At 38.1% G+C, this 25,006-nt stretch overlaps 1 protein-coding gene across 1 annotated transcript in view; it reads left to right on the top strand.

The window, feature by feature from the left end:
• The window catches only part of LOC149223750 (sister chromatid cohesion protein PDS5 homolog A-like), a 328,487-nt gene that overhangs the window by 293,252 nt on the left and 10,229 nt on the right, over positions 1–25,006 (top strand). The gene's annotated exons all lie outside the window — the stretch shown is intronic.

Raw genomic sequence — 25,006 nt, 5'->3', positions numbered from 1 at the left:
TTCAGTTGGAAACATAAGGTCTGAGTGATTAGAAGTGTTATCACCTGGAAATTCCCAGTCCTCAAGACCTAAGGGAGACTGGATAACATTAGAAATCAAGCCACTATCAGTGTGCTTGGCCTATTTCACTTTGAAGTTAGTGTTTTCTAACATAGGAGGGTGTCCCTAATTGATCTGACGTATTAATTGTAAATCAGATAATGATTAGAAGTACCTTATATCTAACAAAAAGAATAGTGTTCTGTCCTAAATCTCCGACAAGTACTAGGAAGAGTCAACAAATCAAGATGGAAACTTAGTTCTTCTTCCTTGCATTCATTATGATAAACAGGATCTCCAAGGTGCTGCCAAAAAGCAAAAACAGGAGGGGTGTAAAGTTTCACGTAATATTCCTCTTCCTCATCATGATTAGTGATAAAGAAAGATTTCCCATCATTGATTTCCGGAATCATCTTTGAACTCTGCATATTGTTCTACCTGAGTCAGCAGTAATGTAGAAAAGAAGGATGAGTCCTCTTGCCAATCAAAGTCCCTGCATCTAACTGGGTACATCTTTTCTTTCCCTTGATCTAATTTTCAATGGAATCCAAAATATAAGGAACATCCTCACTAGGCCCATAGATTCCATGAATGTCTTTTGGGTTCAACTCAACCACTCTATTTGAACAAACAAATATATCTAAACACTTGCAACTACCTTGATTCCTTATTATGCTGAGTGAACAAAGGAGTGGAAGAGGGCATACTAAAAACATCACCACAGATTATTTTTTCCAGAGGATCAAAAGATAAGGTTGTTCTCTCATCATGCTCTTTCTCTAAACGGTCCTCTCCTTCAATGGAAATTTCATCACAGCGTTCCTCTTCAATGCATTGAGAATCCCCTGTATCTGCAGAATCATCTTCATAATAATTGTCAAATTGATAAGATTTATCACTAAGATAAATTTCTAAGGTCTCAACAAGAATGTAAGCATTTTCTAAACTTTCCTCTACAATGGTCTTACAGACACTTTCAAAAGGAAACCAAAATCAGAATGAAAAGCATGAAAATATAGATAAGGGATAAGTTTCTTCTGCTCTGATTATAGGATCGGCTCATGCATATGCTTTATAAATCCTACTAATAAACTCACAAAGCATTTCAGATGCTTTTTTAATGGTGTTGATTGAAGAATTCGCCAAGGTAATGATGCACGACCAAGACCTACCTATGTTTCTGTGGAGTGAAGCATCGATGAGAGTTGTCTATAGTCAAGACTCAAAAGAGAAGTACTCGTCGAACCTTTGAAGTCAGTACCCCTGAAGAAGCATTCACCGTACAAAAACCCTTTTTTGGTCATTTGAGAATATTTGGTTGTTCTATTTATATTCATGTACCCAAAGATAAGAGAAGAAAGCTAGAGCATTCAAGAAAGAAAGGAATAACCATTGGTTATAGTGAACCATCAAAGGGATATAGAATATATGTTACATGACAAAAACAAGTTGAAGTTAGCAGGGATGTGACCTTTGATTAGAATGTCGCTTATTGGAAATCTAAGGAAGTTTCTGTTGACCACTACGTGTCAACTGCCCATACCAGTACACCCCCTTTTTCTCAAAAGGGACAACGCTTGATCGATATGTCCGTGCCATTCAACTATCATCATCAACCCGATTGTGTTATGTTGTAAACCCAGTCTACATTTGTAAATTGTAAATAATCTTAGCAGATCTGTGTCATGTATATATTTGCTTAGGTAAACCTAATCTTCTAGTGATGATCTACGTTCCGTAAGGTTTTTTGTCTCACCAATCCATGATCGGTAGAGCTTTCCTTCAGCCTAACCCCAAAGCCGGAATGGATTTTGTCTTTAGAATCTTAGGGGAATCCTAGTGTGCTAGGTCGAGTTTATGTAAAAGTAATTTGGAAATAATTCTAACTATTTGGTTAGGTTATTACAAATTGCTTGATCTGCTAGATTATATTTGTGTCGCAGAACTGGGTGGTCTATGTCAAATGGGTTTCCCCCCTTGAGATGTAAAATTGTAAAAGTCATGATGTAAAGTGTCTTGAGGGTTAGAAAATGTTTTATCCCCTCATAAGTCCTAGGTCCTAGGTGATTTTTCCAAAGGCTAAGTTCGAGGATACAATAAAAATATAAAAAATAAAATAAAATAAAATATATATATAATAAAAAATTGAAAAAAAAAGAAGAAAAATTAAAATTAAAATTAAAAAATAAAATAAAATAATAAAATAAGTCAAAATAAATGCAAAATTTAAATTTTTAATATATTAAAATGCATTTAAAAATTTCGACGGATGAGATTAAAAGGGATTTTGATCCTCATCGACGGTCGAGATCATTTTGACATGGATCACTCGAACTAGCCGTTGGGAAATTTTCCTTTAAATAGGGTGTCAGGGGTCATTTGAGATCAGATTCGATCTGAGAGTCGTGTGCTAAAGAAAGCTCTCTTGTAGTCATTTTTTTGTGCAATAAAGAAAGACTTTGGGGTTGAAATCTTGCTGGTGTTACTCTTCTGGAAATGTTGTAAGATGTTTTATTTTTCTGCATAATTTTATTTTCAGCCATTGATGATAGCTTGATGAAGATTGATTTAGGCACAGGTATCTTGTCTGATCTCTAGAGTTTGAATGATAGTTTAATTTCTAAAATATAATGGCAGGTATCTCCATTTGATCTGAATTTCACTACTGTTTTCTCCCTCTATGTTAATGGTTGATTTAAGCTGTGCAGAATATTCTTGAGTTTACCGGGCATTAGGGGAAGTTCTTGGCTAAACCAGTGAACTCCCGGATTGCATTTTTTGAAAGAGCCCAACAAGTTTTAATCCCGGGCTTATCATTAGAATTTTTGTTGTAGATGCATGAAGGGTTTTTTGAAGCACCTTATCTAAAATTTAAAATTCTAAAAATATTTCTGTGGATTATTGATAAATTTGGTTGCTTAGAGTTGTTAATCTGTAAATATTGTAATTGTTTAGCTGGTTTTTTGGGTTTCTTTTTTAGGTCTAATCCTTGCATATATTATTTTTAGGTGTTCTGTTTTTTGCCATTGCAGGTTGCAGGTACAGATTTTGAAAAATTTTCAGGGTTTCCATCAGGCAATTTGAAGCAGGAAGGGTTTAAAATTTTAATTAAGTTTCTGGATTATGGTTTTAGTTTCTTTGCTGCTCGGGGTTTCATTTTTGGTGCAGGAAAAATTTTTGATTTTTTTTTAAGAAAGTCGGGTAAAGCTCCTCATGTTGCCACGTTTTCCAATGCTAAACCCTAGCTCTCATCTGCTCTCCACACCCTCAGATCCGCGTGGCCATTCCTTTCATCCAGCTCCTTGCTAGCCGCACTTCACACCTGCAAACACCAGATCAAAGCGGCATTTTGCCCCACGCATTTTTCATTCTCTTCGCAGCTGCTCATCCACGCAGCTCCTAAACCTTCATACTTGCACTCTTTCATCAACGCCAGCCATCTGCGCATTCACCTCTCCATGTTGCCATCGTTTTCCTTCAACTCTCATCGTCCAAACCGCAGTCCATCCCCATGCTGTCCGTCGGCCCCTCCGCTCCATACGCAGTCTTCATCCATTACCCTTTCTCACAGTCACTTCAATGCAAACCCTGTTGGCTGCTGCTTGCTTTCTCCTTCCGCAAACTTGGTTCGAGGCTCCATCGTATTCGCATTGAGCCATCTCCTTCGTCCTTACGCCGCTGTCACAACCTGCAGCAAAGCATTTCGATTGTTGTTGTTAGCATATTCATGATATAAGTTTCTTAGCCTTAGTTGATTTTTGATTTAGGGTTAAGTAGTGGTTGGTCCTTTCATTTTGTTCACGTTAGTTCCTTTTAATAAATTTTAGATATAGATTTAGGTTTTGATTTTTTTTTTTTTTTTTTAGATTAGATTGTTTTAGTTCACGTATATATGTTAGTGTGGGATAGTTAGGGTAGAGTTAGATATATTTTATTTTGTTTCATGATTTTAATAGTATTTCAAAAAAATCAATAAAAAATAAAATATATATATATATATATATATATATATATAAGCCATAAAATGTTAATTCTAGATTTTGATTCATTTAGTGTAGATTTTTTTTAAATCTTTATATATTTTTTTAGAATTAGAATTTTTAATAATTTTTTAGTTTTAAGTTTCATTTTAATTGTATATATTTATTTAGTTTAGTTTAGTAATTTTAAGTTTTATTTTAGTTTTTTGCTTAGTTTAGTTTCTAAGTTGCAGGAAACGTGGGCAGGGGAGGAGTTTCCGTATAGAAACGGAAACGGAAACGATAGAAACGGAAACGGAAACGAAACTTAGAAACGCATACGGTACGGCCCAGAAGCACGTTTCCGGATGTACTGGCACGTTTCTCGAGGCGGAAACGTGGCTAGTACAGCTGGAAATGTGTTTTTGGGCCGTACGACGCCGTTTCCACATGCAGTTTGACTTTTTTAATTTTTTTTTTTTTTATTATTTTGTCTTCTAATTTTTAATTAGGTTATTAAAATGAACTTCATGGTAATGTTAAATTCTTCAAGTAAAAGTGAATTCTCCTTTATTTTTCATTTTCATCCTTTTACTTAAATTTTTAACATTACCATGAAATGACTCAGGATGTTTGAGAGTGGTTTTGCCCTCATTGGATTTCATATGGAGAAAGTAGAATTTTAGATCCCACTAAAAATCCAATAGACTTATCTGTTTTTCAAGATTTCAGGATTGGGGGGATTGCAATGTTTCCATTGGATTTTGTCATGTACTAGGGTATGGAACTTGTATTTAATCAAGAGAACCAAGCCCTCTATGCAGGGGAGACTCCCAATAATCAAGAGCATGTAGGTTACTAGGGTATGAAACTTGTATTTAATCAAGAGCACTAAGGTCGTTCGACTATGTAGGAGGAGACTCCCAATCAAGCACGAGACAAGAAATTAGAAATTTCTTGTGGCTGATTTTGGATATTTCTATTTTCATTAGGTGATCATTCATGAGTAAATGTGATGTAAATTTAAAGACTTATAGTTTATGCATTGACAATGGACAATTTTATCATAATGTAATAAATTAGAATGTATCATATATGCTTTATGATTTAACATATTTTTTAAAAATCCTACTATATATATATATATTCGTGTTTCCCTGTTTCCAAAATTTGGGGGGGTCATGTTTCGTACCCGTGCCCATTTCGGAAACTCGTACCCATTTCCCTGTTTCGTGCAACTTCGTTTAGTTTTGTTTTATGTAAAAATATAAAAGTGTATAAAAATTAATTTTTTTTTGAAAAGCTTAAACCAGAGTTGCGGGGGAGCGCTCCCCCCCCTTCGAAACCGCTCCCAATCTGCGCTCCGGGCGGGAGCGGCTCGGGAGCACGTTCCCGATAAAAAAATTTACGCTCCTTGCCAAAATCGGGAGCGAATTTGGGAGCGTTGGTCCCGTCGCTCCCCGAGCGAAAATTACAGCTCGAGAGCAATCACTCCCGATTGCTCCCGAGCGTTTAATTTTCGCTCCAGGAGCGACGTGTGCAACGCCGGGAGCGATTCAAGCGAAAAAAATTCATTTAAAAAAAAATTAGTTTTAAAATGACTTGGGGGCAAAAAAAAATTCATTGTCACTTGAATGAGTTGAGGAGACGCTGGAGAGCGAAGGAGATTGAGCAAAGGAGTGAGGAGAAGCGAGGAGCAAGTGCCGAGGAGCAACCTGCAAAGAGGTTAGTTACATTAGTAACTTAGTAATTTAGTATTTTAAACCTTAGTTAGGTAGTAATTTAGTATAGTTTAGTTAGTTTAATTTAGTTTAGTTTAATTTATTTAGTAAAAAAATCATGAATCTAAATTAAATTAATAAATTAAATTAATTAATCTAAATAAATTAAATTAATTTTCTCATTCATATTCCCATTCCCATTAAATTTTGTAGATTCAAAAGCCTACAAATATCAATCATCATGGACCTGGCTATATTTCTTGGCATTTTCCTCTTCTTGGTCCTTTTCTGGTTATTATGGTGCTGGAGAGTAGGAAACAGAGGGGCCAAATTGAAGAGGGAGATGAAGAAGTTGGAGAAAGTGGATTTGATGAAAACCCCGGTGAGGAGGCGCTGGAGGAGGGTGAACACGACTCTCAAAAAATTAAACAAGACCAAACCCCATTGTGGAAATATGCTAACAGGCCTGAAGCAGGGAAAGGGGATGGAACCACTAAATTTCATTGCCCCCATTGCAACAATAATTACACAGGTTCATACACCTGCACCAAAAAACACCTCTGCGGGAAAAGGCCATGGGATGGAGATAAACAAATAGGAATCAAAACTTGTGCAGTTGTGTCAGCAGCAGATAGAGCCAAATACATAAGGGAAGAGGAGGAAGCCCAATACAAATCTAAAAAATCAAGGGGTTTCTTTGAACCAAGCTCACAATCACAAGCACAAAGAACTCCTTCACCATCCTCCCAAGGCAGTGGATATGGAGGCACAGGGTCACCAGCTTAAGGCATAGAACCATATTAGATTTCCTTGATGAGGGGTGTAGGAATGATGTGGATTCAAAGGTTTACAAGTTTGTCTATGCATGTGGGATACCATTCAATGTTCTCTGCTCACCTTATTGGCACGAAATGATGCCCCTAAAGGATACAAGAGCCCTGGGTATGACAAGGCAAGAACCATTGGACTTGATCATGAGAAAGCAAAAATATTACATTCTTTGAATAGAATGACAAGTTCTTGGACTGACCATGGGGTGTTCATTGTATCTGATGGATGGACAAATGTAAAAGGCAAGCCATTGATAAGTGTTCTTATTGTGTCTGTTAGTGGTGCCATCTTTATAACTGCATATGATTACTCAAACAAGTTCAAGACCGCCATCAACATTGCAGAAGCATTACTTGAAACAATTGACCGTATTGGGCCATATAATGTCATCCAAGTCATCACTGATAATGCTCCTAATTGTAAGGCAGCGGGAGCAATCATTGAGGATAAATACCCCAACATATTTTGGTCTAGATGTTTGGTTCAGACATTGAACTTTCTAATGCATGATGTTGTCAAGAACAAAAATGCACAATACAAATGGATTGTGATTTGTACAAGAAAGGCAAACAAATGATAAAATTTATTACAAATCATAGCAATACCCATGGCCTTTTTCGCAGTCACTCAAGATTGGAGTTGTTGAAGATTGCGAAGATTAGATTTGGTAGCTATTACCTCACCTTCAAGCGCCTTTTGAAGGTAAGAGAATCATTGGCAAGCATGGTATCAAGTCCACATTGGCAGGTATTAAAGGAAAGGGCTACAAATGCAACTGACAGGCGAGGTTTTGAACTGGTGGAGGAGGCCGCTCTTGATGGTTAGTTTTGGACAAGTGTGAGGCAAGTATTGGATTTCACCAAGCCCATTTATTACATGATTTGGTTTGCAGATATAGATAAAACAGTGATTGGCGAGGTGTATGAGCAGATGGATACCATGTTTTTGCAAATAAAAGATATTGTTCATAACAGAGATCCTGACTTGTACAAACTGATTCACGATTGTGTGTGTGTACGATGGAATAAACTTAATCTTCCACTACATTGCTTGGTGTATATCCTTACGCAAAAATACTGCTCTATATCTTGGTTGGGCCAACCTGCACCAGGGGGTGGGATTAGGACCAAACCCCATTTAGATGCAGAGGTAACTAGTGGATATTTGCAAGCATTGGAAAAGTTGATACTTGACAGGGAGGAATGTGTAGTTGTGCGCCTTGAAATAGGCAAATACTTCAGTGGCACTGGTTTGTTTGGTAACTTCCATGCGGAAGACAGAGACAGATTTGATTCTCTCACATGGTGGGAAACATATGGCGGCCAGGGACTTTTGCCAAAATTGGAAAAAGAAGTTCTATCACAGGTTGTAAATACTTCTTCTGCAGAGAGGTGTTGGAGCACCTATAACATCATACATAATGTGAAAGGAAACAGACTCAATGAAAACCGGGCAGAAAGCTTGGTTTATGTGCACTACAACTTGAGGTTGTTGAGTCATTACTGTGATCGGGCTTATGAGGATCCCACATATAAAATTTAGGACAACCACCCAGAGGAAGACAATTTGGAGGATGGCACTATACATCTTGAAGAACTGGAAGAGGAACTTATAAGGGATGAAGATGAAGCAGCTGTAGTAACCATGTCACCTCCACCATCCAGTAGCAGTTTCGAGTTCCGAGTCTTGTTCCTTTGTTGTCACCACCTCCATCTACACCCTCACGTGGACGGCATGTGCCTTATAGTTCTGGTCATCAGTCTGTGCGGGAGACTCCAAGAAGACCACCACAACCTGCTTATACTCTTGGAGACTCTCGTGGCAAGGGCCACATGTAGATTTACAGTTTACTTGTCTTTTCTAATTTCTATTAGTTTTCATAACTGTTGAGTCTTGAGTCCTTGACTCTTGACTCGTTCATATCATAATGATATTTTTTGTAAACAATATATGATTGTGACAATGAAAATTTGAAGTTTGAAGTTGGCAATTATAACTCATTGGTAATGATTGTGAATTATGAATATGATACTTCGTGAAAGACTAAAGTTGTTTCATTTCATTTCATTATTCATGTTTCATTTTATAACATTTCATTTCATGTTAAAAGTTAGAAGTTAGAACTTAGAAATATCTAAGATATTATTTCTTGTAATGGTTAAACTTAGCTTACAAGTACAACTTTGGTGATCAATGATGATAAATGTTATATATTGAATTTTCAATTTTGAAAGCTTGAAGTTGAAAGTTTAAGCTTGCATTTGATGAATCATGATTCACGAGACTCAATATGTTGCAGTTGTAATATGTATGTTAGTAACTTGTGGACATGGTTGATGAAGATTATAACTTCTAGATGATTGATGTGATATGGTTCAATGATCAATCTATGTTTTTTTTATATCTAATTCATCATTCTACATGTTTTTGTTGACATATATATGTATCAAAAATAAATATATATATATATATATATATATTTTTTAAAAATCGCTCCGGGATTCGCTCCCAAACCGGGAGCTTCTAAAAATGTCGCTCCCGCTCCCGTTTTCACTCCCGTTCCCAAGTAACATTGGCTTAAACTAGAAAATTCTTTTTTGGTGTCTTTTGTTCCTCTTCTCTATAGTTAAATGCACTTAAATATTTATTTAAAGTTAGCTATATGAAAATGGCAATTGGTAAGCATTTAAATTATATGGTTGTTCAAAGCATTCAATCTTTATAAATTTAATTGCTGGATCATTATTAAAGTGTTGAGTTTATTGAAAGCTTGTATCGCTTGGGATATTTGATAATAGATGATTGTTTTACAAGGTTCATATTTCTGCAACTTTTAATAAATAATCATTTAATCATTATCTCCATAAGGCATTGGTACATTAATTTCTAATCAATCAGGTGCTAAATTGCCTTGTTGTGTCTCCCAAACCAACTGGTCCACAGTTGGTCTTCTTTTATCTGATAGGGTCTACCCCCCTTAGCTTCGGGAGACAGCTTAAACGGAGGGATCGAGGATCAGGGTTACAGCACCCGGTCTGAGTGTTGTCGTGCTGCCCAGACAATCTGTGCGACAATAGTTTCCATGGACTCTGATAAGGACGAAGAACATGAAGCTCCCAAGGAAGAAGGTTTTGGTCATGCAGAACATCTCATTGACCATCATGAAGAGCCAGAAGGGCCTTGTGGTCCAGTGGACCCGATTGTTGTTCTTGAAATTTGGAAGAGGCCAACTTGGCTAAGATCCACTTTGCAGGACGCAAAAGGACATGCAGCATCACGTGGCTCATTCAGGGAAAGAAAGAGGCCAAAAAGGTATTATGGTTATGCAACATTGATGACTAATCCTATTGATGTTGAACCTTCCACCTATGAAGAAACAGCTAGGCAACAAGTTTGGAAGGATACGACGTTGGAAGAATACCAATCGGTTATGAAGAATGATGTATGGGAGTTGTGCCTAGACTTGAAGGAAAATCAGTGGTGTCCTCCAAATGGGTATACAAGATCAAGCATGCAGTGGATCACAACATTGAAAAATACAAGGTGAGAATTGTGGCTAGACGTTTCTCCAAGAAAAAGGGATAATACTATGATGAGACTTTTTCTCTAATTACTGGGTACACTACCATTAGATCCATTATTTCTATTGCTTCTATGGGTTGGAACTTACATCAAATGGATGTAAAGACTACTTTTCTTAATGGCGTGATTGAGGAAGAAGTGAACATAGAGAAACCTCAAGGGTTTGAGGTCTGTTGTCGTGCAGATTGGCACGACAACGCTCAGACCGGGGGCTGTCACTCTGATCCCCGGTCTCTCCGTTTAAGCCTGTCTCCCGCGGCTAAGGGGGGTAGACCCTGTGAGGTGATGGAGGCCAACTGCCAAACAGTTGGGCTGGGAGACGAGATGCACGATTGAGATAAGCACTAAAATGATTTGATGAATTGAGCAGACCAGTGCCTTAAAAGATCTAAATGATTACTAGCTAGATGATCTAAGAACATGAGCCACGGACAGCAATCATTTATTATCAGACAAAGAGAGCGATGCTTTAAATATCTAGTAAACCACAAAGCTCTTCAAATAACGATATCCAGCCAACTAAGAGAAATAAATTGCTTTAAATAACAGTGAATCCAGATATCTATTTTATCATTATGTTCAGATCTCAACGTGGAAGATACTGCAGTGATAAGCAACTGAAGGAGGTGAAAGTAACTCTCCACAAAAACAAAACTTTTTATGCTTTTTTTTTTTTTTTTTTTTTTAATGAAAACTTAAACAAAAAATAAAAATCAAATCTAAAATTTTAAAATCTCTAAAACCTAAGTCTAAAAGAATTTAAAATCTAAATTTAAAAGCTAATCAAAATAAAAATATTTTTTTATTTTTTTATAATTTTTATATTAAACAAAATCTAAAAAATAAAAAAAGCAAATCTAAAAGAAATAAATCTAAAACTAAACTATTTTTTTTTTTTTTAAACAAATAAATTTAAAACTAACAGCTAAATTAAAATTTTAAGAAAAAAAATATCAAACTTAAGAAATCCTAAAGTAAAACAAAAAAAAATAAATTAAAATCTATGCTTAACCTACCACTACGCTACCACACTAAAGCAAATCAGAAATTATTTGAAATCTAACCTACGTTAAACAAAGGCCGCAAATCATTTAAGAGCTGATACGGGTTAGCATTACCGCATGTCTGAAAGGCGAGCAACGCTACCTCAGCCACCGAAAGGAGACCGAGTCACCTGCTGCCGGCGTGAACGGGTTCTTTGCTGCAGACGCAGATGGCAGGAGAAAAGAAAATACGCCCACGCTACAGGATTCACCGCAATGTATTCATATCATAAAACCAAAATCGAAAATGCGTTAAATGAAATGCTATACGGTAAGAAATAAATCGTGACTGCGCCAAAGGAAGGGTTTAAGCCGCCAGAAAGGAAATACCGCACGCCCCTTCAGCCTGCCCTGCTCATGCACATTTTACCGAAGTCTGGCTTAAACCCTTCCTTTGGCGCAGTCACGACTTATTTCTTATCGTATAGCATTTCATTTAACGCATTTTCGATTTCGGTTTTATGATATGAATACATTGCGGTGAATCCTGTAGCGTGGGCGTATTTTCTTTTCTCCTGCCATCCGCGTCTGCAGCAAAGAACCCGTTCACGCCGGCAGTAGGTGACTCAGTCTCCTTTCGGTGGCTGAGGTAGCGTTGCTCGCCTTTCAGACATGCGGTAATGCTAACCCGCATCAGCTCTTAAATGATTTGCGGCCTTTGTTTAACGTAGGTTAGATTTCAAATATTTTCTGATTTGCTTTAGTGTGGTAGCGTAGTGGTAGGTTAAGCATAGATTTTAATTTATTTTAAAACCAAAATAAAACAAAAAAATATAAATCTAATTAAAATCTAGAAATTAATTTATGCAAAATGAACCAAAGTCTAACTAAACTAAAATCTAATGACTAGATATTAAAAACTATTTTAAATAAAATAAAAAAAACAAAACTACACAATTTTAAATCTAAACCTAAAACACATCTAACCCATTAACATCAAACGCATTAAAATTTAACCTACACTATACGCTAAGATCAAAAATTGGATATATAACTACGCTTACGCCCAAATAAAATTACGCAGACGTATTATGCAATCAACCATGCGTTTTTTCGAATTGATATGGCACAACACTGTTTTCGATGGCGTAGTGGGATATGCGTAGCACGATATTTCAATGGCGGCGATGGATAGAAGGGAGGCTCACCTAAAAAACGAAATTTTTTACCTGCTACCGTGCGTGCATGAGGATTGGAGCTTACTTTGAAACCGGCTGTTCGTCTCACCAGAACTTCGTCAATCACTGTCGGTGGCTTGAAATGGATTCATAATCGCTTTGCAGGGTTATCTCGCTTGGCTCATATCGTTTGATCACGTGGAGCTGAATGAAGTGCACTCGTTTCCTTTTGATAGCGGCTCTGATAAGCTTTGCAGTTGTGCTGGCTTTTGCTTACACGACCGTCTTGATGCACGCAACCTCCAGCGATCCAATAGAAGTTTAAAAGAAAAATGCGTGGCCACGGCAGCATCAATGGAGGCGGACAGCGCGTGAATAGACCTCAGAGCTCGTCCAAAGCTCGACAACTTTTAAATACTCACCATCCAGCAAAGGTCGAGAAATTTGAATCATGTTTGAGTTGAATAAATCTCACTGGAACAAATAAATCATCAGCCGGTGGAGCGATTTGCCCCAAAAAAACCCCAAAGTATGCTTTCGGAACTTGCACCTGTAAGCATACTCTGGGGTTTTTTTGGGGCAAATCGCTCCACCGGCTGATGATTTATTTGTTCTAGTGAGATTTATTCAGCTCAAACATGATTCAAATTTCTCGACCTTTGCTGGATGGTGAGTATTTAAAATTTGCCGAGCTTTGGACGAGCTCTGAGGTCTATTCATGCGCTGTCCGCCTCCATTGATGCTGCCGTGGCCACGCATTTTTCTTTGAAACTTCTGTTGGATTGCTGGAGGTTGCGTGCATCAAGACGGTCGTGTAAGCAAAAGCCAGCACAACTGCAAAGCTTATCAGAGCCGCTATCAAAAGGAAACGAGTGCACTTCATTCAGCTCCACGTGATCAAACGATATGAGCCAAGTGAGATAACCCTGCAAAGCGATTATGAATCCATTTCAAGCCGCCGACAGTGATTGACGAAGTTCTGGTGAGACGAACAACCGGTTTCAAAGTAAGCTCCAATCCTCATGCACGCACGGTAGCAGGTAAAAAATTTCGTTTTTTAGGTGAGCCTCCCTTCTATCCATCGCCGCCATTGAAATATCGTGCTACGCATATTCCACTACGCCATCGAAAACATTGCTGTGCCATATCAATTCGAAAAAATCCGCATGGTTGATTGCATAATACGCCTGCATAATTTTATTTGGGCGTAAACGTAGTTATATATCCATTTTGATCTTAGCGTATAGTGTAGGTTAAAGTTAAATGCGTTTGATGTTAATGGGTTAGATGTGTTTTAGGTTTAGATTTAAAATTGTGTAGTTTTGTTTTCTTGTGTTTACAGGTATAGGGTTTTGATTTTGATTTTGTGCACATATTATTAGGGTTTTTTCCTTCCTTTGCAGGTTACAGGTGCAGGTTCCGAAAGCATACTCTGGGGTTTTTTTGGGGCAAATCGCTCCACCGGCTGATGATTTATTTGTTCCAGTGAGATTTATTCAGCTCAAACATGATTCAAATTTCTCGACCTTTGCTGGATGGTGAGTATTTAAAAGTTGCCGAGTTTTGGACGAGCTCTGAGGTCTATTCACGCGCTGTCCGCCTCCATTGATGCTGCCGTGGCCACGCATTTTTCTTTTAAACTTCTGTTGGATTGCTGGAGGTTGCGTGCATCAAGACGGTCGTGTAAGCAAAAGCCAGCACAACTGCAAAGCTTATCAAAGCCGCTATCAAAAGGAAACGAGTGCACTTCATTCAGCTCCACGTGATCAAACGATATGAGCCAAGCGAGATAACCCTGCAAAGCGATTAGGAATCCATTTCAAGCCGCCGACAGTGATTGACGAAGTTCTGGTGAGACGAACAACCGGTTTCAAAGTAAGCTCCAATCCTCATGCACGCACGGTAGCAGGTAAAAAATTTCGTTTTTTAGGTGAGCCTCCCTTCTATCCATCGCCGCCATTGAAATATCGTGCTACGCATATTCCACTACGCCATCGAAAACATTGCTGTGCCATATCAATTCGAAAAAATCCGCATGGTTGATTGCATAATACGCCTGCATAATTTTATTTGGGCGTAAACGTAGTTATATATCCATTTTGATCTTAGCGTATAGTGTAGGTTAAAGTTAAATGCGTTTGATGTTAATGGGTTAGATGTGTTTTAGGTTTAGATTTAAAATTGTGTAGTTTTGTTTTCTTGTGTTTACAGGTATAGGGTTTTGATTTTGATTTTGTGCACATATTATTAGGGTTTTTTCCTTCCTTTGCAGGTTACAGGTGCAGGTTCCGAAAGCATACTCTGGGGTTTTTTTGGGGCTTTTTTTTGAAAAAATATTAAAATTTTTTGTGGAAAATTCTCTCCGTCAGATCCAGTTATTTTTCGGGAACTGTCTTTCATACTGAGATCTAAAATTTTCAAGTCGAGATGCGAACATGATATCTGGTTAATGATTTACGATTCCCTTGGTGGTTTTAAGCGTTTATCTTCTCAAAATTCTCGGTTGCTGGATATCGTTTTGGTTATATGATTTAGATGACATCTTTTCATAACGAATGATTGCTGTTCATGGTCCATATTTTATATCATTTAACAAGTAATCATCTTTTAAGGCACTGGTCTGCTAAATTAATTAAATCCATCGAGTGCTTTTTTTTTATATCGTATCTCGTGTCTCCCAACCAACTGGTCGACAGTTGGTCTCATCATCTCACAGGGACTACCCCCCTTAGCCGCGGGAGACAGGCTCAAACGGAGAGACCGGGGATCAGAGTGACAGCCCCCGGTCTGAGCGTTGTCGTGCCAATCTGCGCGACAGCAAGGTCCATGGTAGAGAGTCTCACATTTGCGAGTTGAAGAAAGCCTTGTATGGACTTGACCAAACATTGAGAGCCTGGAATACATGAATTGACAACTATCTAATGAGACTTGGTTTCTCCAAAAGTGACATTGATCCAAATTTGTACTTCAAGGTTGAGAAAAATGAACCTATGACCTTATTGTTATATGTTGATGACTTATTTCTTACAAGCATGGAGCATCTAATCATTCGGTTTAAGAGGGAGCTAGCTTCCGAATTTGATATGAAGGATCTTGGATTGAGGCACTATTATTTGGGGCTAGAAGTATGGCAGAAGCCCGACGAAATCTTTCTTGGTCAAGGGAAATATATTATTAACATCCTGCAAAAGTTTAGTATGACGGATTGTAAGTCAATGTCAACTCCCATGGTTACAAATTTGAAAAAGCTAAGAGACTATGAGTCTGGTTTAGTAGATCCATCCATGTACCGAAAGTTGATTGGTTCGCTGTTGTATTTGGTTAATACTAGGCTAGACATTTGCTTTGCAGTGAACACATTGAGCCAGTTCCAGGTGGAACCTAGACATGATCATTGGATTGCAACAAAGCACATATTGAGATACTTGCATGGTACGGTTGATTATTGTTTGAGATATGTCTCAAATTGTGACATACAACTACAAAGATATACTGATGCAGATTGGGAAAGGAGTGTTGAAGATAGAAAGAGTACCTCTAGAGGCTGCTTTAGTTGGGGCTTCACAATGATTTCGTGGATGTGCAAGAAGTAGACCTCTGTCGCACTCAATATTGCCGAGGCAGAATATATTACAGCTAACTTGGCAAGTTGTGAAGCAACGTGGCTTCAAGAGTTACGCATGAGACTTTTTGATCAGGTGCTCGAGCTGACCATGATATATTGTGATAATCAAAGTTGTGTGAAGCTAATAGAAAATCCAATTTTCCATGATAGGTTGAAGCACATCGAGATAAAGTACCACTTCATCCATGACATGGTGCAGAAGGGAGCAGTGAAGCTCTAGTATGTCTCCACTAATGAGCAGATTGCAAATATTCTGACTAAGCCTCTGTCTTGTGCGAAATTTGTATACTTTAGAAAAAATCACGGACTTGTGTAGAATGGCTCTCTTATTGAGAGGGAGCGTTGATGAGATAACATCATTGACTGACATTCTCCTTGTTTCAAAAACTGTTAAGTTTAGATTAACATGTTCTTTGCTTAGGGTAGATACTTCAATATGCAATATAAGACCATGTTTAATCCATTAGAAATCTCATGAATCATCATCATATTGACAGTCACTAGAGAAAAGACATATGCAATAAATGATGAAGATGAGCCAAGACAAGAGGACACAATAATAAGGCACAAGCTAGGGAAAACCCCAAGATGGGGAAAACCCTTGATCAAATTTTCTTATAATTAATATCAAATGTTCAACAGAGGGAGAAAATACAATTGATGACAATATATCAGCTCAGACAAATCTTCCATTTAGTCTTCAAACATTAGCAGTCAAATTCAGTCCTAATCTGAGATCAATAGTAGACTAAGAAGCTGCAAGGATGTCTTCAAAAGGAGCCCAGTCCTAATCCAATTAGTGCGGCCTTCTTTAGTGATCGCAATGAGCCCAAAACAAATTTATATTGAGTAGTCAAGCCTATGATTATGTAACAGTTGAGATCTGAAGCCTAGACTTACTTTAGGGTATGATACAACATTCCAGGAACATCAAACAACCCACACATATGATAGAGACACCTCCATTCACCTGCGTTGTACTAGGAGAAGCTGCAGCTAGGGCAGAGGTGCTTTCCTAGCCCACTCGGCCCACAAAATAGGCTTCCCAACTTACTGCTGTAGGTGTCCTTACCTGCGGCCTGATCAGAGACAACACAACCCTTAATGCTATGCACAAAAATCCATCTTACCTCTCCTCTGAGTTGCGGCCTAAGTTTGCAAGGAACTCTGCCTCAAGATCAGTTCAAAACTCGTCCTTGAGGCCTTCTCTCAATCGGCATAGGACCTCAGACACCTAAGGCTAAGATTGCAAGTAATCCACTCCCTTCCAATAGAGATATTCCTCTCCATCATGTGCTCCTTGCCTCCTCTATTTCAGCCACAAAAATGCATAGCTAAACCATGTGAGAATGTTCTAGGATAATGCTCAGAAGTAAGTCTAGGCTGACCCTTAACATGCTCAGCCTATTGCCTTTGAAACGCTTTCCATCAAACAACACAACCAACATACCAACCTTACCCTTCCTCCTTCGCTGAGGTCATCTCTCTTCTGCGGCTATTTCAGAAAGGAGAAATATGCAAAGTGATGTGTGTAAATGATGTTGAGAGCACCTCTATATATACAACTCGTTGGGGTCAAGAGACGTGACTATTGGGCTTCATGAGTCGACATAGAGGTGAGGATGACCTTGTAAATTGCTTGTGAGAAAGAAAAAATTAAAAATCACACTTCCGCTTGTCCAAATGAGATGATCTTTATATCGATTTTGGTCCTCTTGAAAAGAGGAATTCAATGGAATGACTATCTCAATCAACTGAGTTGTCCAAAGTGGAATTTGGCTCTCGTTTCAAATTTTAACAAAAACTGTGACCCATGTTAGGGAAATTATCCCTGTGTCAAGTACATTAACCCAAATTAGGGGAGAATGGTCCAAAGGAATGACATTCTTCTTGTATCATGTATGACCTAAATTAGGAAGAATGATCCTAGAGCATCATGTTCATTTAGCATTGGGTCATGGATTGTGTAGCTAGAGTTTGGCCTTCAACGATTAACCATGTGTCATTGACCTGAATGATGGTGGACCAAGCCTAGTCTAGATGCCATGTGTTAGGTACTGACCTGAATAATGGCAACTAGTTGTATACTAAATGATATCTTATGTGTCTGAAGTATTGAACTAAATTATGGTGAGAACAACACCATAGGTCTAAAGTATTGACCCAAATGATGGGATTGGCTGATGCAGTCGATTTACCATGTGCTTGAAGCACTGACCTGAATTAAGGTGAGGATATACGATAGGTTTGAAGCGCTGACCTGAATTATGGTAAATGATTGATGCTATTGATTACAAATTTACCATGTGTCACAATTGTGATCCAATTATCGTGATGATTTGTTATAACCTTTCCTTAAATAAATTTATTCACAAGAACATTTTTCTAGTCATTATGAATACCTCCCTAGCTAAGAGGGAGTGTTGAATTTCGTAGCTTTGGTCCGTCTTCATAATTTATATTTTAGCCCTAGTAATGTATAAATAATTTGTAAGACATGTTCTTCATGTCGGATTTAAAAGAGAAAAATTTGAAATTTGAATTTTGAATTTTTGGCTCCAGTGAAGAGACACACGGACACCCATTCGTAAAAGGCAGATCACTATATAAAGGCATTCAACCTCTTCCACAAAGACACATTCAATCTCTCACATGAAACACAAGTTCTGGGCATCCAAGCAAAGATCAAGAAGGACAGGAAGGGTGAAGATCTCTCTCTCTCTCTAGACCTCACATTTCGCTCTTTAGACCTCGCACATGTGATTTCTGGGCAGTAGTGTCTAGGCAAGCGGAGTTACAGGGCCAAAGTTGCAAGGAAGTTTGAAGGCTTGACTTGAGGGCTGCAGACCTGGTTTGACCATACGCATAGTTAACTAGCCGCATTAGGTGTATCTCTTGTTGAACTGAAGAATTTCTGTAAGGAAAAGGTTGTCGGGTTTTATCCCTTAGTGGGTTTTCCCAAGGTAAATCTTGTGTTGTCTTTTGCATTTTATGGTTTTATGGCTGAATTTCTGAAGTGAAATTGCTTAATGGTAAATTGGAATTATTAAAAAAATATCTATATCATTTGAAGTAATTACCAATAGTTCAGTAATATTGTGCTTCTATCTATAGTTCTCTTATAGGTTAGTTGCTTTTGGTGGGTAACAGTGCTTAAGGGCTTGGATTTGATGTTGTTTCTCTACATAGACTAGCAACTTGATCCATTTGAAGGGAAAACTATCCACTTTGAAGGGGTTTTGCATTTGAGGTAACTCCTCTCCATTTTTCCTTTGTTATTTTAGTAGTTGTTTGTTGATTCCTTGCTTTGTCTATCCTTTAGGAACCCTAGCAAGGTAATTTGTTTCAATTACTAGATTAAATTTGAGTTGTCTAGTTGAAGGTAGATTCTTTTGGGCCTTTAACTTGTAGAATTTCTACATTATATTCTAACCATCTTAGTGTGGAGGTATTGAGTTTTCTGGCCCTACTACCACTGCTAACATATAAGAAAATAAGCCCCCGTAGATTCCTCTTGACTGCATTTCCCTTGTTGGATAGGCACTAATCTCCACTTCCCTCCATCATTTTTTTATTTTCTAAAATACCAAAACCTTATTTTGCTAAAGCTACTATCATACCACCTTGTTCCTTATTGCTTGGCTTTAGTAATCCTACTAGTGATTATTGATGATTTTAGTAATGGACAGGTGTCAATCTTGTAGTAGTTGTCCAAAGCCTTCTTAGCATACTTGTTCAATTTATTCAGTTGTTTTTGTAATTTAGCCTAAGTCTAATCTAGAAAAAAACACAACTAATTATGTTGGCTATTGAGCTAAAGAAACTGATCAAAAGCTAAGTCACCGGGTTCGTCTTAAATCCCCTACGAATCCCGAATCCAGCGAATCCGACATGATTTGGTCCGGATTCGTGTCTAAATCATATGACACGTCGTGTCCTTTTCCGACACGTCGAATTCGAGGTCGTGTCACGATTTTCAAAAGCGTGTCGCAATTTTGGGAAACGTGTCCTGTTCATGGTAATGTTAAATTCTTAAAGTAAAAGTGACATTCTCCTTAATCTTCATTTTCATCCTTTTACTTAAATTTTTAACATTACCATGAAACGACTTAGGATGTTTGAGAGTGGTTCCGACCTCATTGGATTTCATATGGAGAAAGTAGAATTTTAGATTTCATTCAAAATCCAACAGACTTATCAGTTTTTCAGGATTTCAAGATTGGGGGATTGCAATGTTTCCATTGAATTTTGTCATGTATTAGGGTATGGAACTCGTATTTAATCAAGAGCACCAATCCCTCTATGTACCTTGATGTTAGTGACATTGGTTGTCGAACTCCTGTATCATGACCCTCCTAAAAATGTACACATCACTCAAACAAAATCTTGACTTGACATGTTATGCTTGTTCTATCTTATGTTAATGCTTAAAGGGTGATATTAATGACAAAGATCCCTATACAGATACAGAGGTAATGACAAAGATACCTCTGGATATTAATGCTTAGAGGGTGATATTAATGACAAAGATCCTGATTTTCCAACAAGACTAAAAAATTAGACATTTCTCGTGGTGGCAAGAGGGCCAAACATAAGAAATATATAATAGATTGACATGTATTTGAATTTTGTATGTACTATGCATGCTAATAGCTATAGATGAAGATCTATGTTTGAAATCAATAAATTTGTATCATTAATTAAAATTTGTGTAAGAAATATGATAATATCTAATTTTTAATATATATATATATATATATTTTTTTTTTTTTAAATATATATATATATATATATATATATATATATATATATATAATAAAATAATATATAACGTGTCCTGTTTCGGGGGGTCAGCGTGTCCGAATCCGACACCACGAATCTCGAATCCTACGTGTCCCGAATCCCCGTGTCAGGTGACTTAGATCAAAAGTAAATTATTTAATTTAGTGAATTTGTTTAAATCTCAACCATTGATTCCAAGTGGGTTAGGGTTTAATCCTAGTCATCCATCGCTTTGGAGATTAAGGTCAATAAAGAAATTATAAATGAAAGGCCAAGGAGAGGTGAAAGGTCCAAGTGACATTGCAACTTTGAGAAAGGGATTTTCTAAGTGAGTGTGATACTCAGGGCTGAAGAGAGAGGAAGTGTTACAATAGAAAAATTTGGAGGATACTAAGTGGAGGTTGAGGTTGTACTAGTTATCAGCACAACTTTGCAGAAAGTCACATGTTTGAGGGCAAGACAGCTCAGTCCACACTTGTGAGCATATTTAGACGCACAGGTAAGGTAAGCTGCACTGTGTGTTGCATGTGTGAGTGCACAGGAGATGCTATAGGTTTCATGTGCAATGGTTTTAGGTGATCCAAAGGACGCACTAGCGGGAGAAATTCAGCAAGTGCAAATCTGGGGATTTTAGGGAACCAATTTGTGAGGTTCTATTGCTATAAAATTTCTGTATTTTTTCTGTGGGCCATTTTTCCAGTAAGGGAGCCCTCATTAATCAAAGAACACTATTGAAGAGTAATTGGAGGGTTATTTACAGTGAAAAAATTCCTATGTGTGTGCTTCCGCTATTTAATTTGCTGTTAAAAATTCTTGTGTGTTTTACATTCAGTGATTGCAAATTTTATATTTCTAGGTATAAAAATTGATAGGAAATTAAAAGCAGATTGGTAATTAAGAAATTAACTTGGTATCAGAGCAGCAACTCTAAAGGGAGTAGATCATATTTCATACATGTTACAAAAGATTTTTTTTCCAGTAACAAATTTTCCATTGGATTTCTGATTTGGGAGATGGCAGCAATGGATTTAAGGTTTGAAGACAGGTTGGAGGGGGCATCCAACTTCATTCCTTGGAACACGAGGGTTTCATTGATTTTCATGTAGAATGGCATATGGGAGTTTTCCAAGCCAAATGCACCCTACCTACAAATGATATAGAACTAGTCATCACAATTAGAAAGATGTGAAATCTAGAAGCATTATCTTGGATACGGTGAACAATCATGTGATTCCTCACCGATTCGAAAAGGATATAGCAAGGGAGATGTGGGAGGCTTTAACAAAGCTATATCAGAGCAATAACACCAATAGGAAGATGGTGTTGAGAGAAAAACTCAGGGGCACCAAGATGATGAGATCAGATTCCATGACCTCTTATCTCACCAAGATCACATAGGTTCATGATGAGTTAGTTGTAGTTGGGGAGACCGTGATAGATGGAGAGATGGTAAGGATGACCCTGAGTGGTTTCACTAAGCCATGGGCTTCTTTCATCAAGGTCATTATGTCATGAGAGATTTCCTTATTGGAATAGATTGTAGGATGATTTGATCCTAGAAGAGATTTGGGAGGAATGTTTGTTATGAGGCCAACACAAGAGTGATGATGAGAATCTTGCTCTTGCTAGTTAGGCAAGGAAAGGCAAGAGGAAGTTCAAGAAGGATACAAGTGGAGAGACTACTCATAGACTAGAAGGAAGACAAATATGAGCAAAGTGAAATGCTTTGTGTGCCACAAGAGTGTCTGTTATGGCTCTCAATGTCCGAACAAGAAGGGTAAAGGAAAGTCACAGAAGGTTGCAACTTCTATGGATACTCAAGTCAATGAGTTTACTATGAGATTCAAGAAGGCGTTCTCATTGGTGTCTTTCCTTTTTGGCACTATAACCAAGGGTTCCTTGTTCATGGACAGTGGTGCTTCTAGATGCATGATGGGAGCATGAGAGCTTTTCACAAGTTTGTTGAAGGATGACTTAGATCTACATGTGGAGCATTGCAAGAATGCCAAGCATAGTGTAGAGGGAGTCGGGACCATTTAGTCTTAGTTGGAGCCAGGGTGTCCTCTAGAGGTGACAGATGTATTGTATGTTCTAGAGCTAACCAAGAATTTACTCTCTATCTCAGTTATGGAAGACAAGCGGTATATGGTCTATTTCCGAGATGGATAGGTACTTGTTAGGCCAGAAGAATCTATCCTTGACTTAGGATGAGTGATTGGAGGTAGAGAGGGTAACTTGTACATGCTAAAGGCTCAACTTGTGTAAGCCCTAGTTCATTACAACAACAGCTTGTGCGAGTTGTGGCATAGGAGGATGGGTCACTTGCATCACAAAGCTTTACTGGTACTGAGGGAGATTGTCACCAGTCTTCCAGAATTTAATGTAGAGAAACAGGAGGTTTACAAGGGATGTGCACTTGGCAAGTATGCCAAGGGTGCTTTTCCAAGTAGCAAGGGTAGGGACAAGAGAACCTTGGATCTAATACATGCAGATGTGTGTGGTCCTATGTCAATGGCATCCTTGACTGGTTATAGTTACTATGTGACTTTCATCGATGATTTCTTTAAGAGGATGTGGATCTACTTCATGAGGACCAGGTATGAGGTCTTCAGTCGGTTCCAAGAGTTTAAGGCTCCCATGGAGAATCAGAGAGGGAGTAAGGTCAGAGTTCTGAGGTCGAATAATGGGGGTGATTATACCTCCAATGGCTTCAAGAATTTATACAAGGAGGCAAGAATTAAGAGAGGGATGAAAATAACTTACAACCCACAATAGAATGGGGTTGTTGAGAGGAAGAACAGGGCCATCATTGGAGTTTCCAAGGAGATGATTCATGACCAGGATCTTCTCATGTTCCTTTGGGCAGAGGCATGCAATACAATAGTGTATGTGCATAACAGGAGTCCTCATAAGGTCATGGGGGACAAGATTGCTAAGGAGTTGTTCACATCAGAGAAACTAGAGATTGAGCATTTTTAGTTGTCCAGGATATGTCCATGTGTCTTCAAAGAAGAGGTCAAAGCTAGTACTTTCAACAAAGAAGGTCATCTTTATGGGGTATAGAGAGACTGCAAAGGTATATAGGGTGTATATTTTAGCACAGAGGAAGAATATGGCAAGCTAGGATGTTAGGTTTGAGGAGGGTCGGGCATTTAGGAAGTCGCATGAGCCACTTCCAAAAGTGACAAAGGAGAGGGAGCAACAGGCTCCAAATATTGAGGAGAGACTATCAGCACCTACAACAAGGACTTCGTCTTCTGGTCAGGAGGAGGAGTTGGAGGCTCCTTCCAGTTCTATTCGGAGGAGGTTGAGGTGGCTAGAGAAAACATTATGAGATGCTAAGGAGAATGTGAAGGCTCCTAGGAGTACTTTCAAGGAGCACAGGTGTTGGGTCCCTATAATACTAGTAATTACCCCATTACTATTGTAGTTATACCCCTTATTTATATTGTTGTGCCCCTATTACCCCCATATTGTTATTTCTGTGCCCCATAAAATCCCTCTATTGTTATTTTTGTGGCTTTATATTATTATTGTTAGGTCGGCTGGATTATATTGTGACTCCTTAGACTCCTATATATAGAAAGGAGGTTTTGTCATTTGTATCATCCAAGAATTGTTCATTTATGTAATGTAAAGGAGGTTGCCCCCTCGAAGAGGCTGAATTCTAAGGCGTTGATCTCTCTTTTCTATCTTTTCTTGAGCTGGTTTCATAACATTTGGTATCGGAGCTTTGGATTCTAGGGTTTTGTTGCTCCAAACAGGTCATCGTGGCATTTTCGCTATAACTTTTTTTCTGTGACGTTTCAGAAGTCGCAAAAAAAACCCATTTGAGAAGAAATCGCGCTAAACCTTGGGTCCGAATTTCAGAGCTTTTCGCGCGATATTTTCGGAGATATGATCTGAGGAAGTTGGTCTTTTTGCAGACTCCTGAATTACACTCAAAACAGGTGACCTGGGGAAAATCGTCATAACTTTCTTTCTGAGCATCGGATTGAAATTTCGTAAGAAGGTACAGAAAGAGGACGGACTGTAGTTTTCGTTTATATATTTTTCAGAGTCAAAGGTTGAAACAGTGACACGTGGCACTTCATACAAGTTCGCTCTACTGAACTAGTCTATAATCAGGTCACTGCGGGAGATTGTGCATAACTCTTTCTTGGAGAATCCAATTTGGATCAGACTAGTGGCATTGGAAAGATGACATAGAAGGCTACTACAGGTCACAATTTTAGAACTGGATGATTCGAAATTACAGAGATACATCAGATTCAATATCAGGCTTCTACAAAGTAAAAAAAGGTGT

This window comes from Pinus tabuliformis, chromosome Q, assembly GCF_031772625.1.
Source record: "Pinus tabuliformis cultivar Carrire ecotype Pingquan chromosome Q, CPIR1, whole genome shotgun sequence".
NCBI lineage: Eukaryota > Viridiplantae > Streptophyta > Pinopsida > Pinales > Pinaceae > Pinus > Pinus tabuliformis.
Note: the sequence above shows the minus strand (reverse complement) of the source record. Positions and strands in the feature narration are given on the sequence as shown.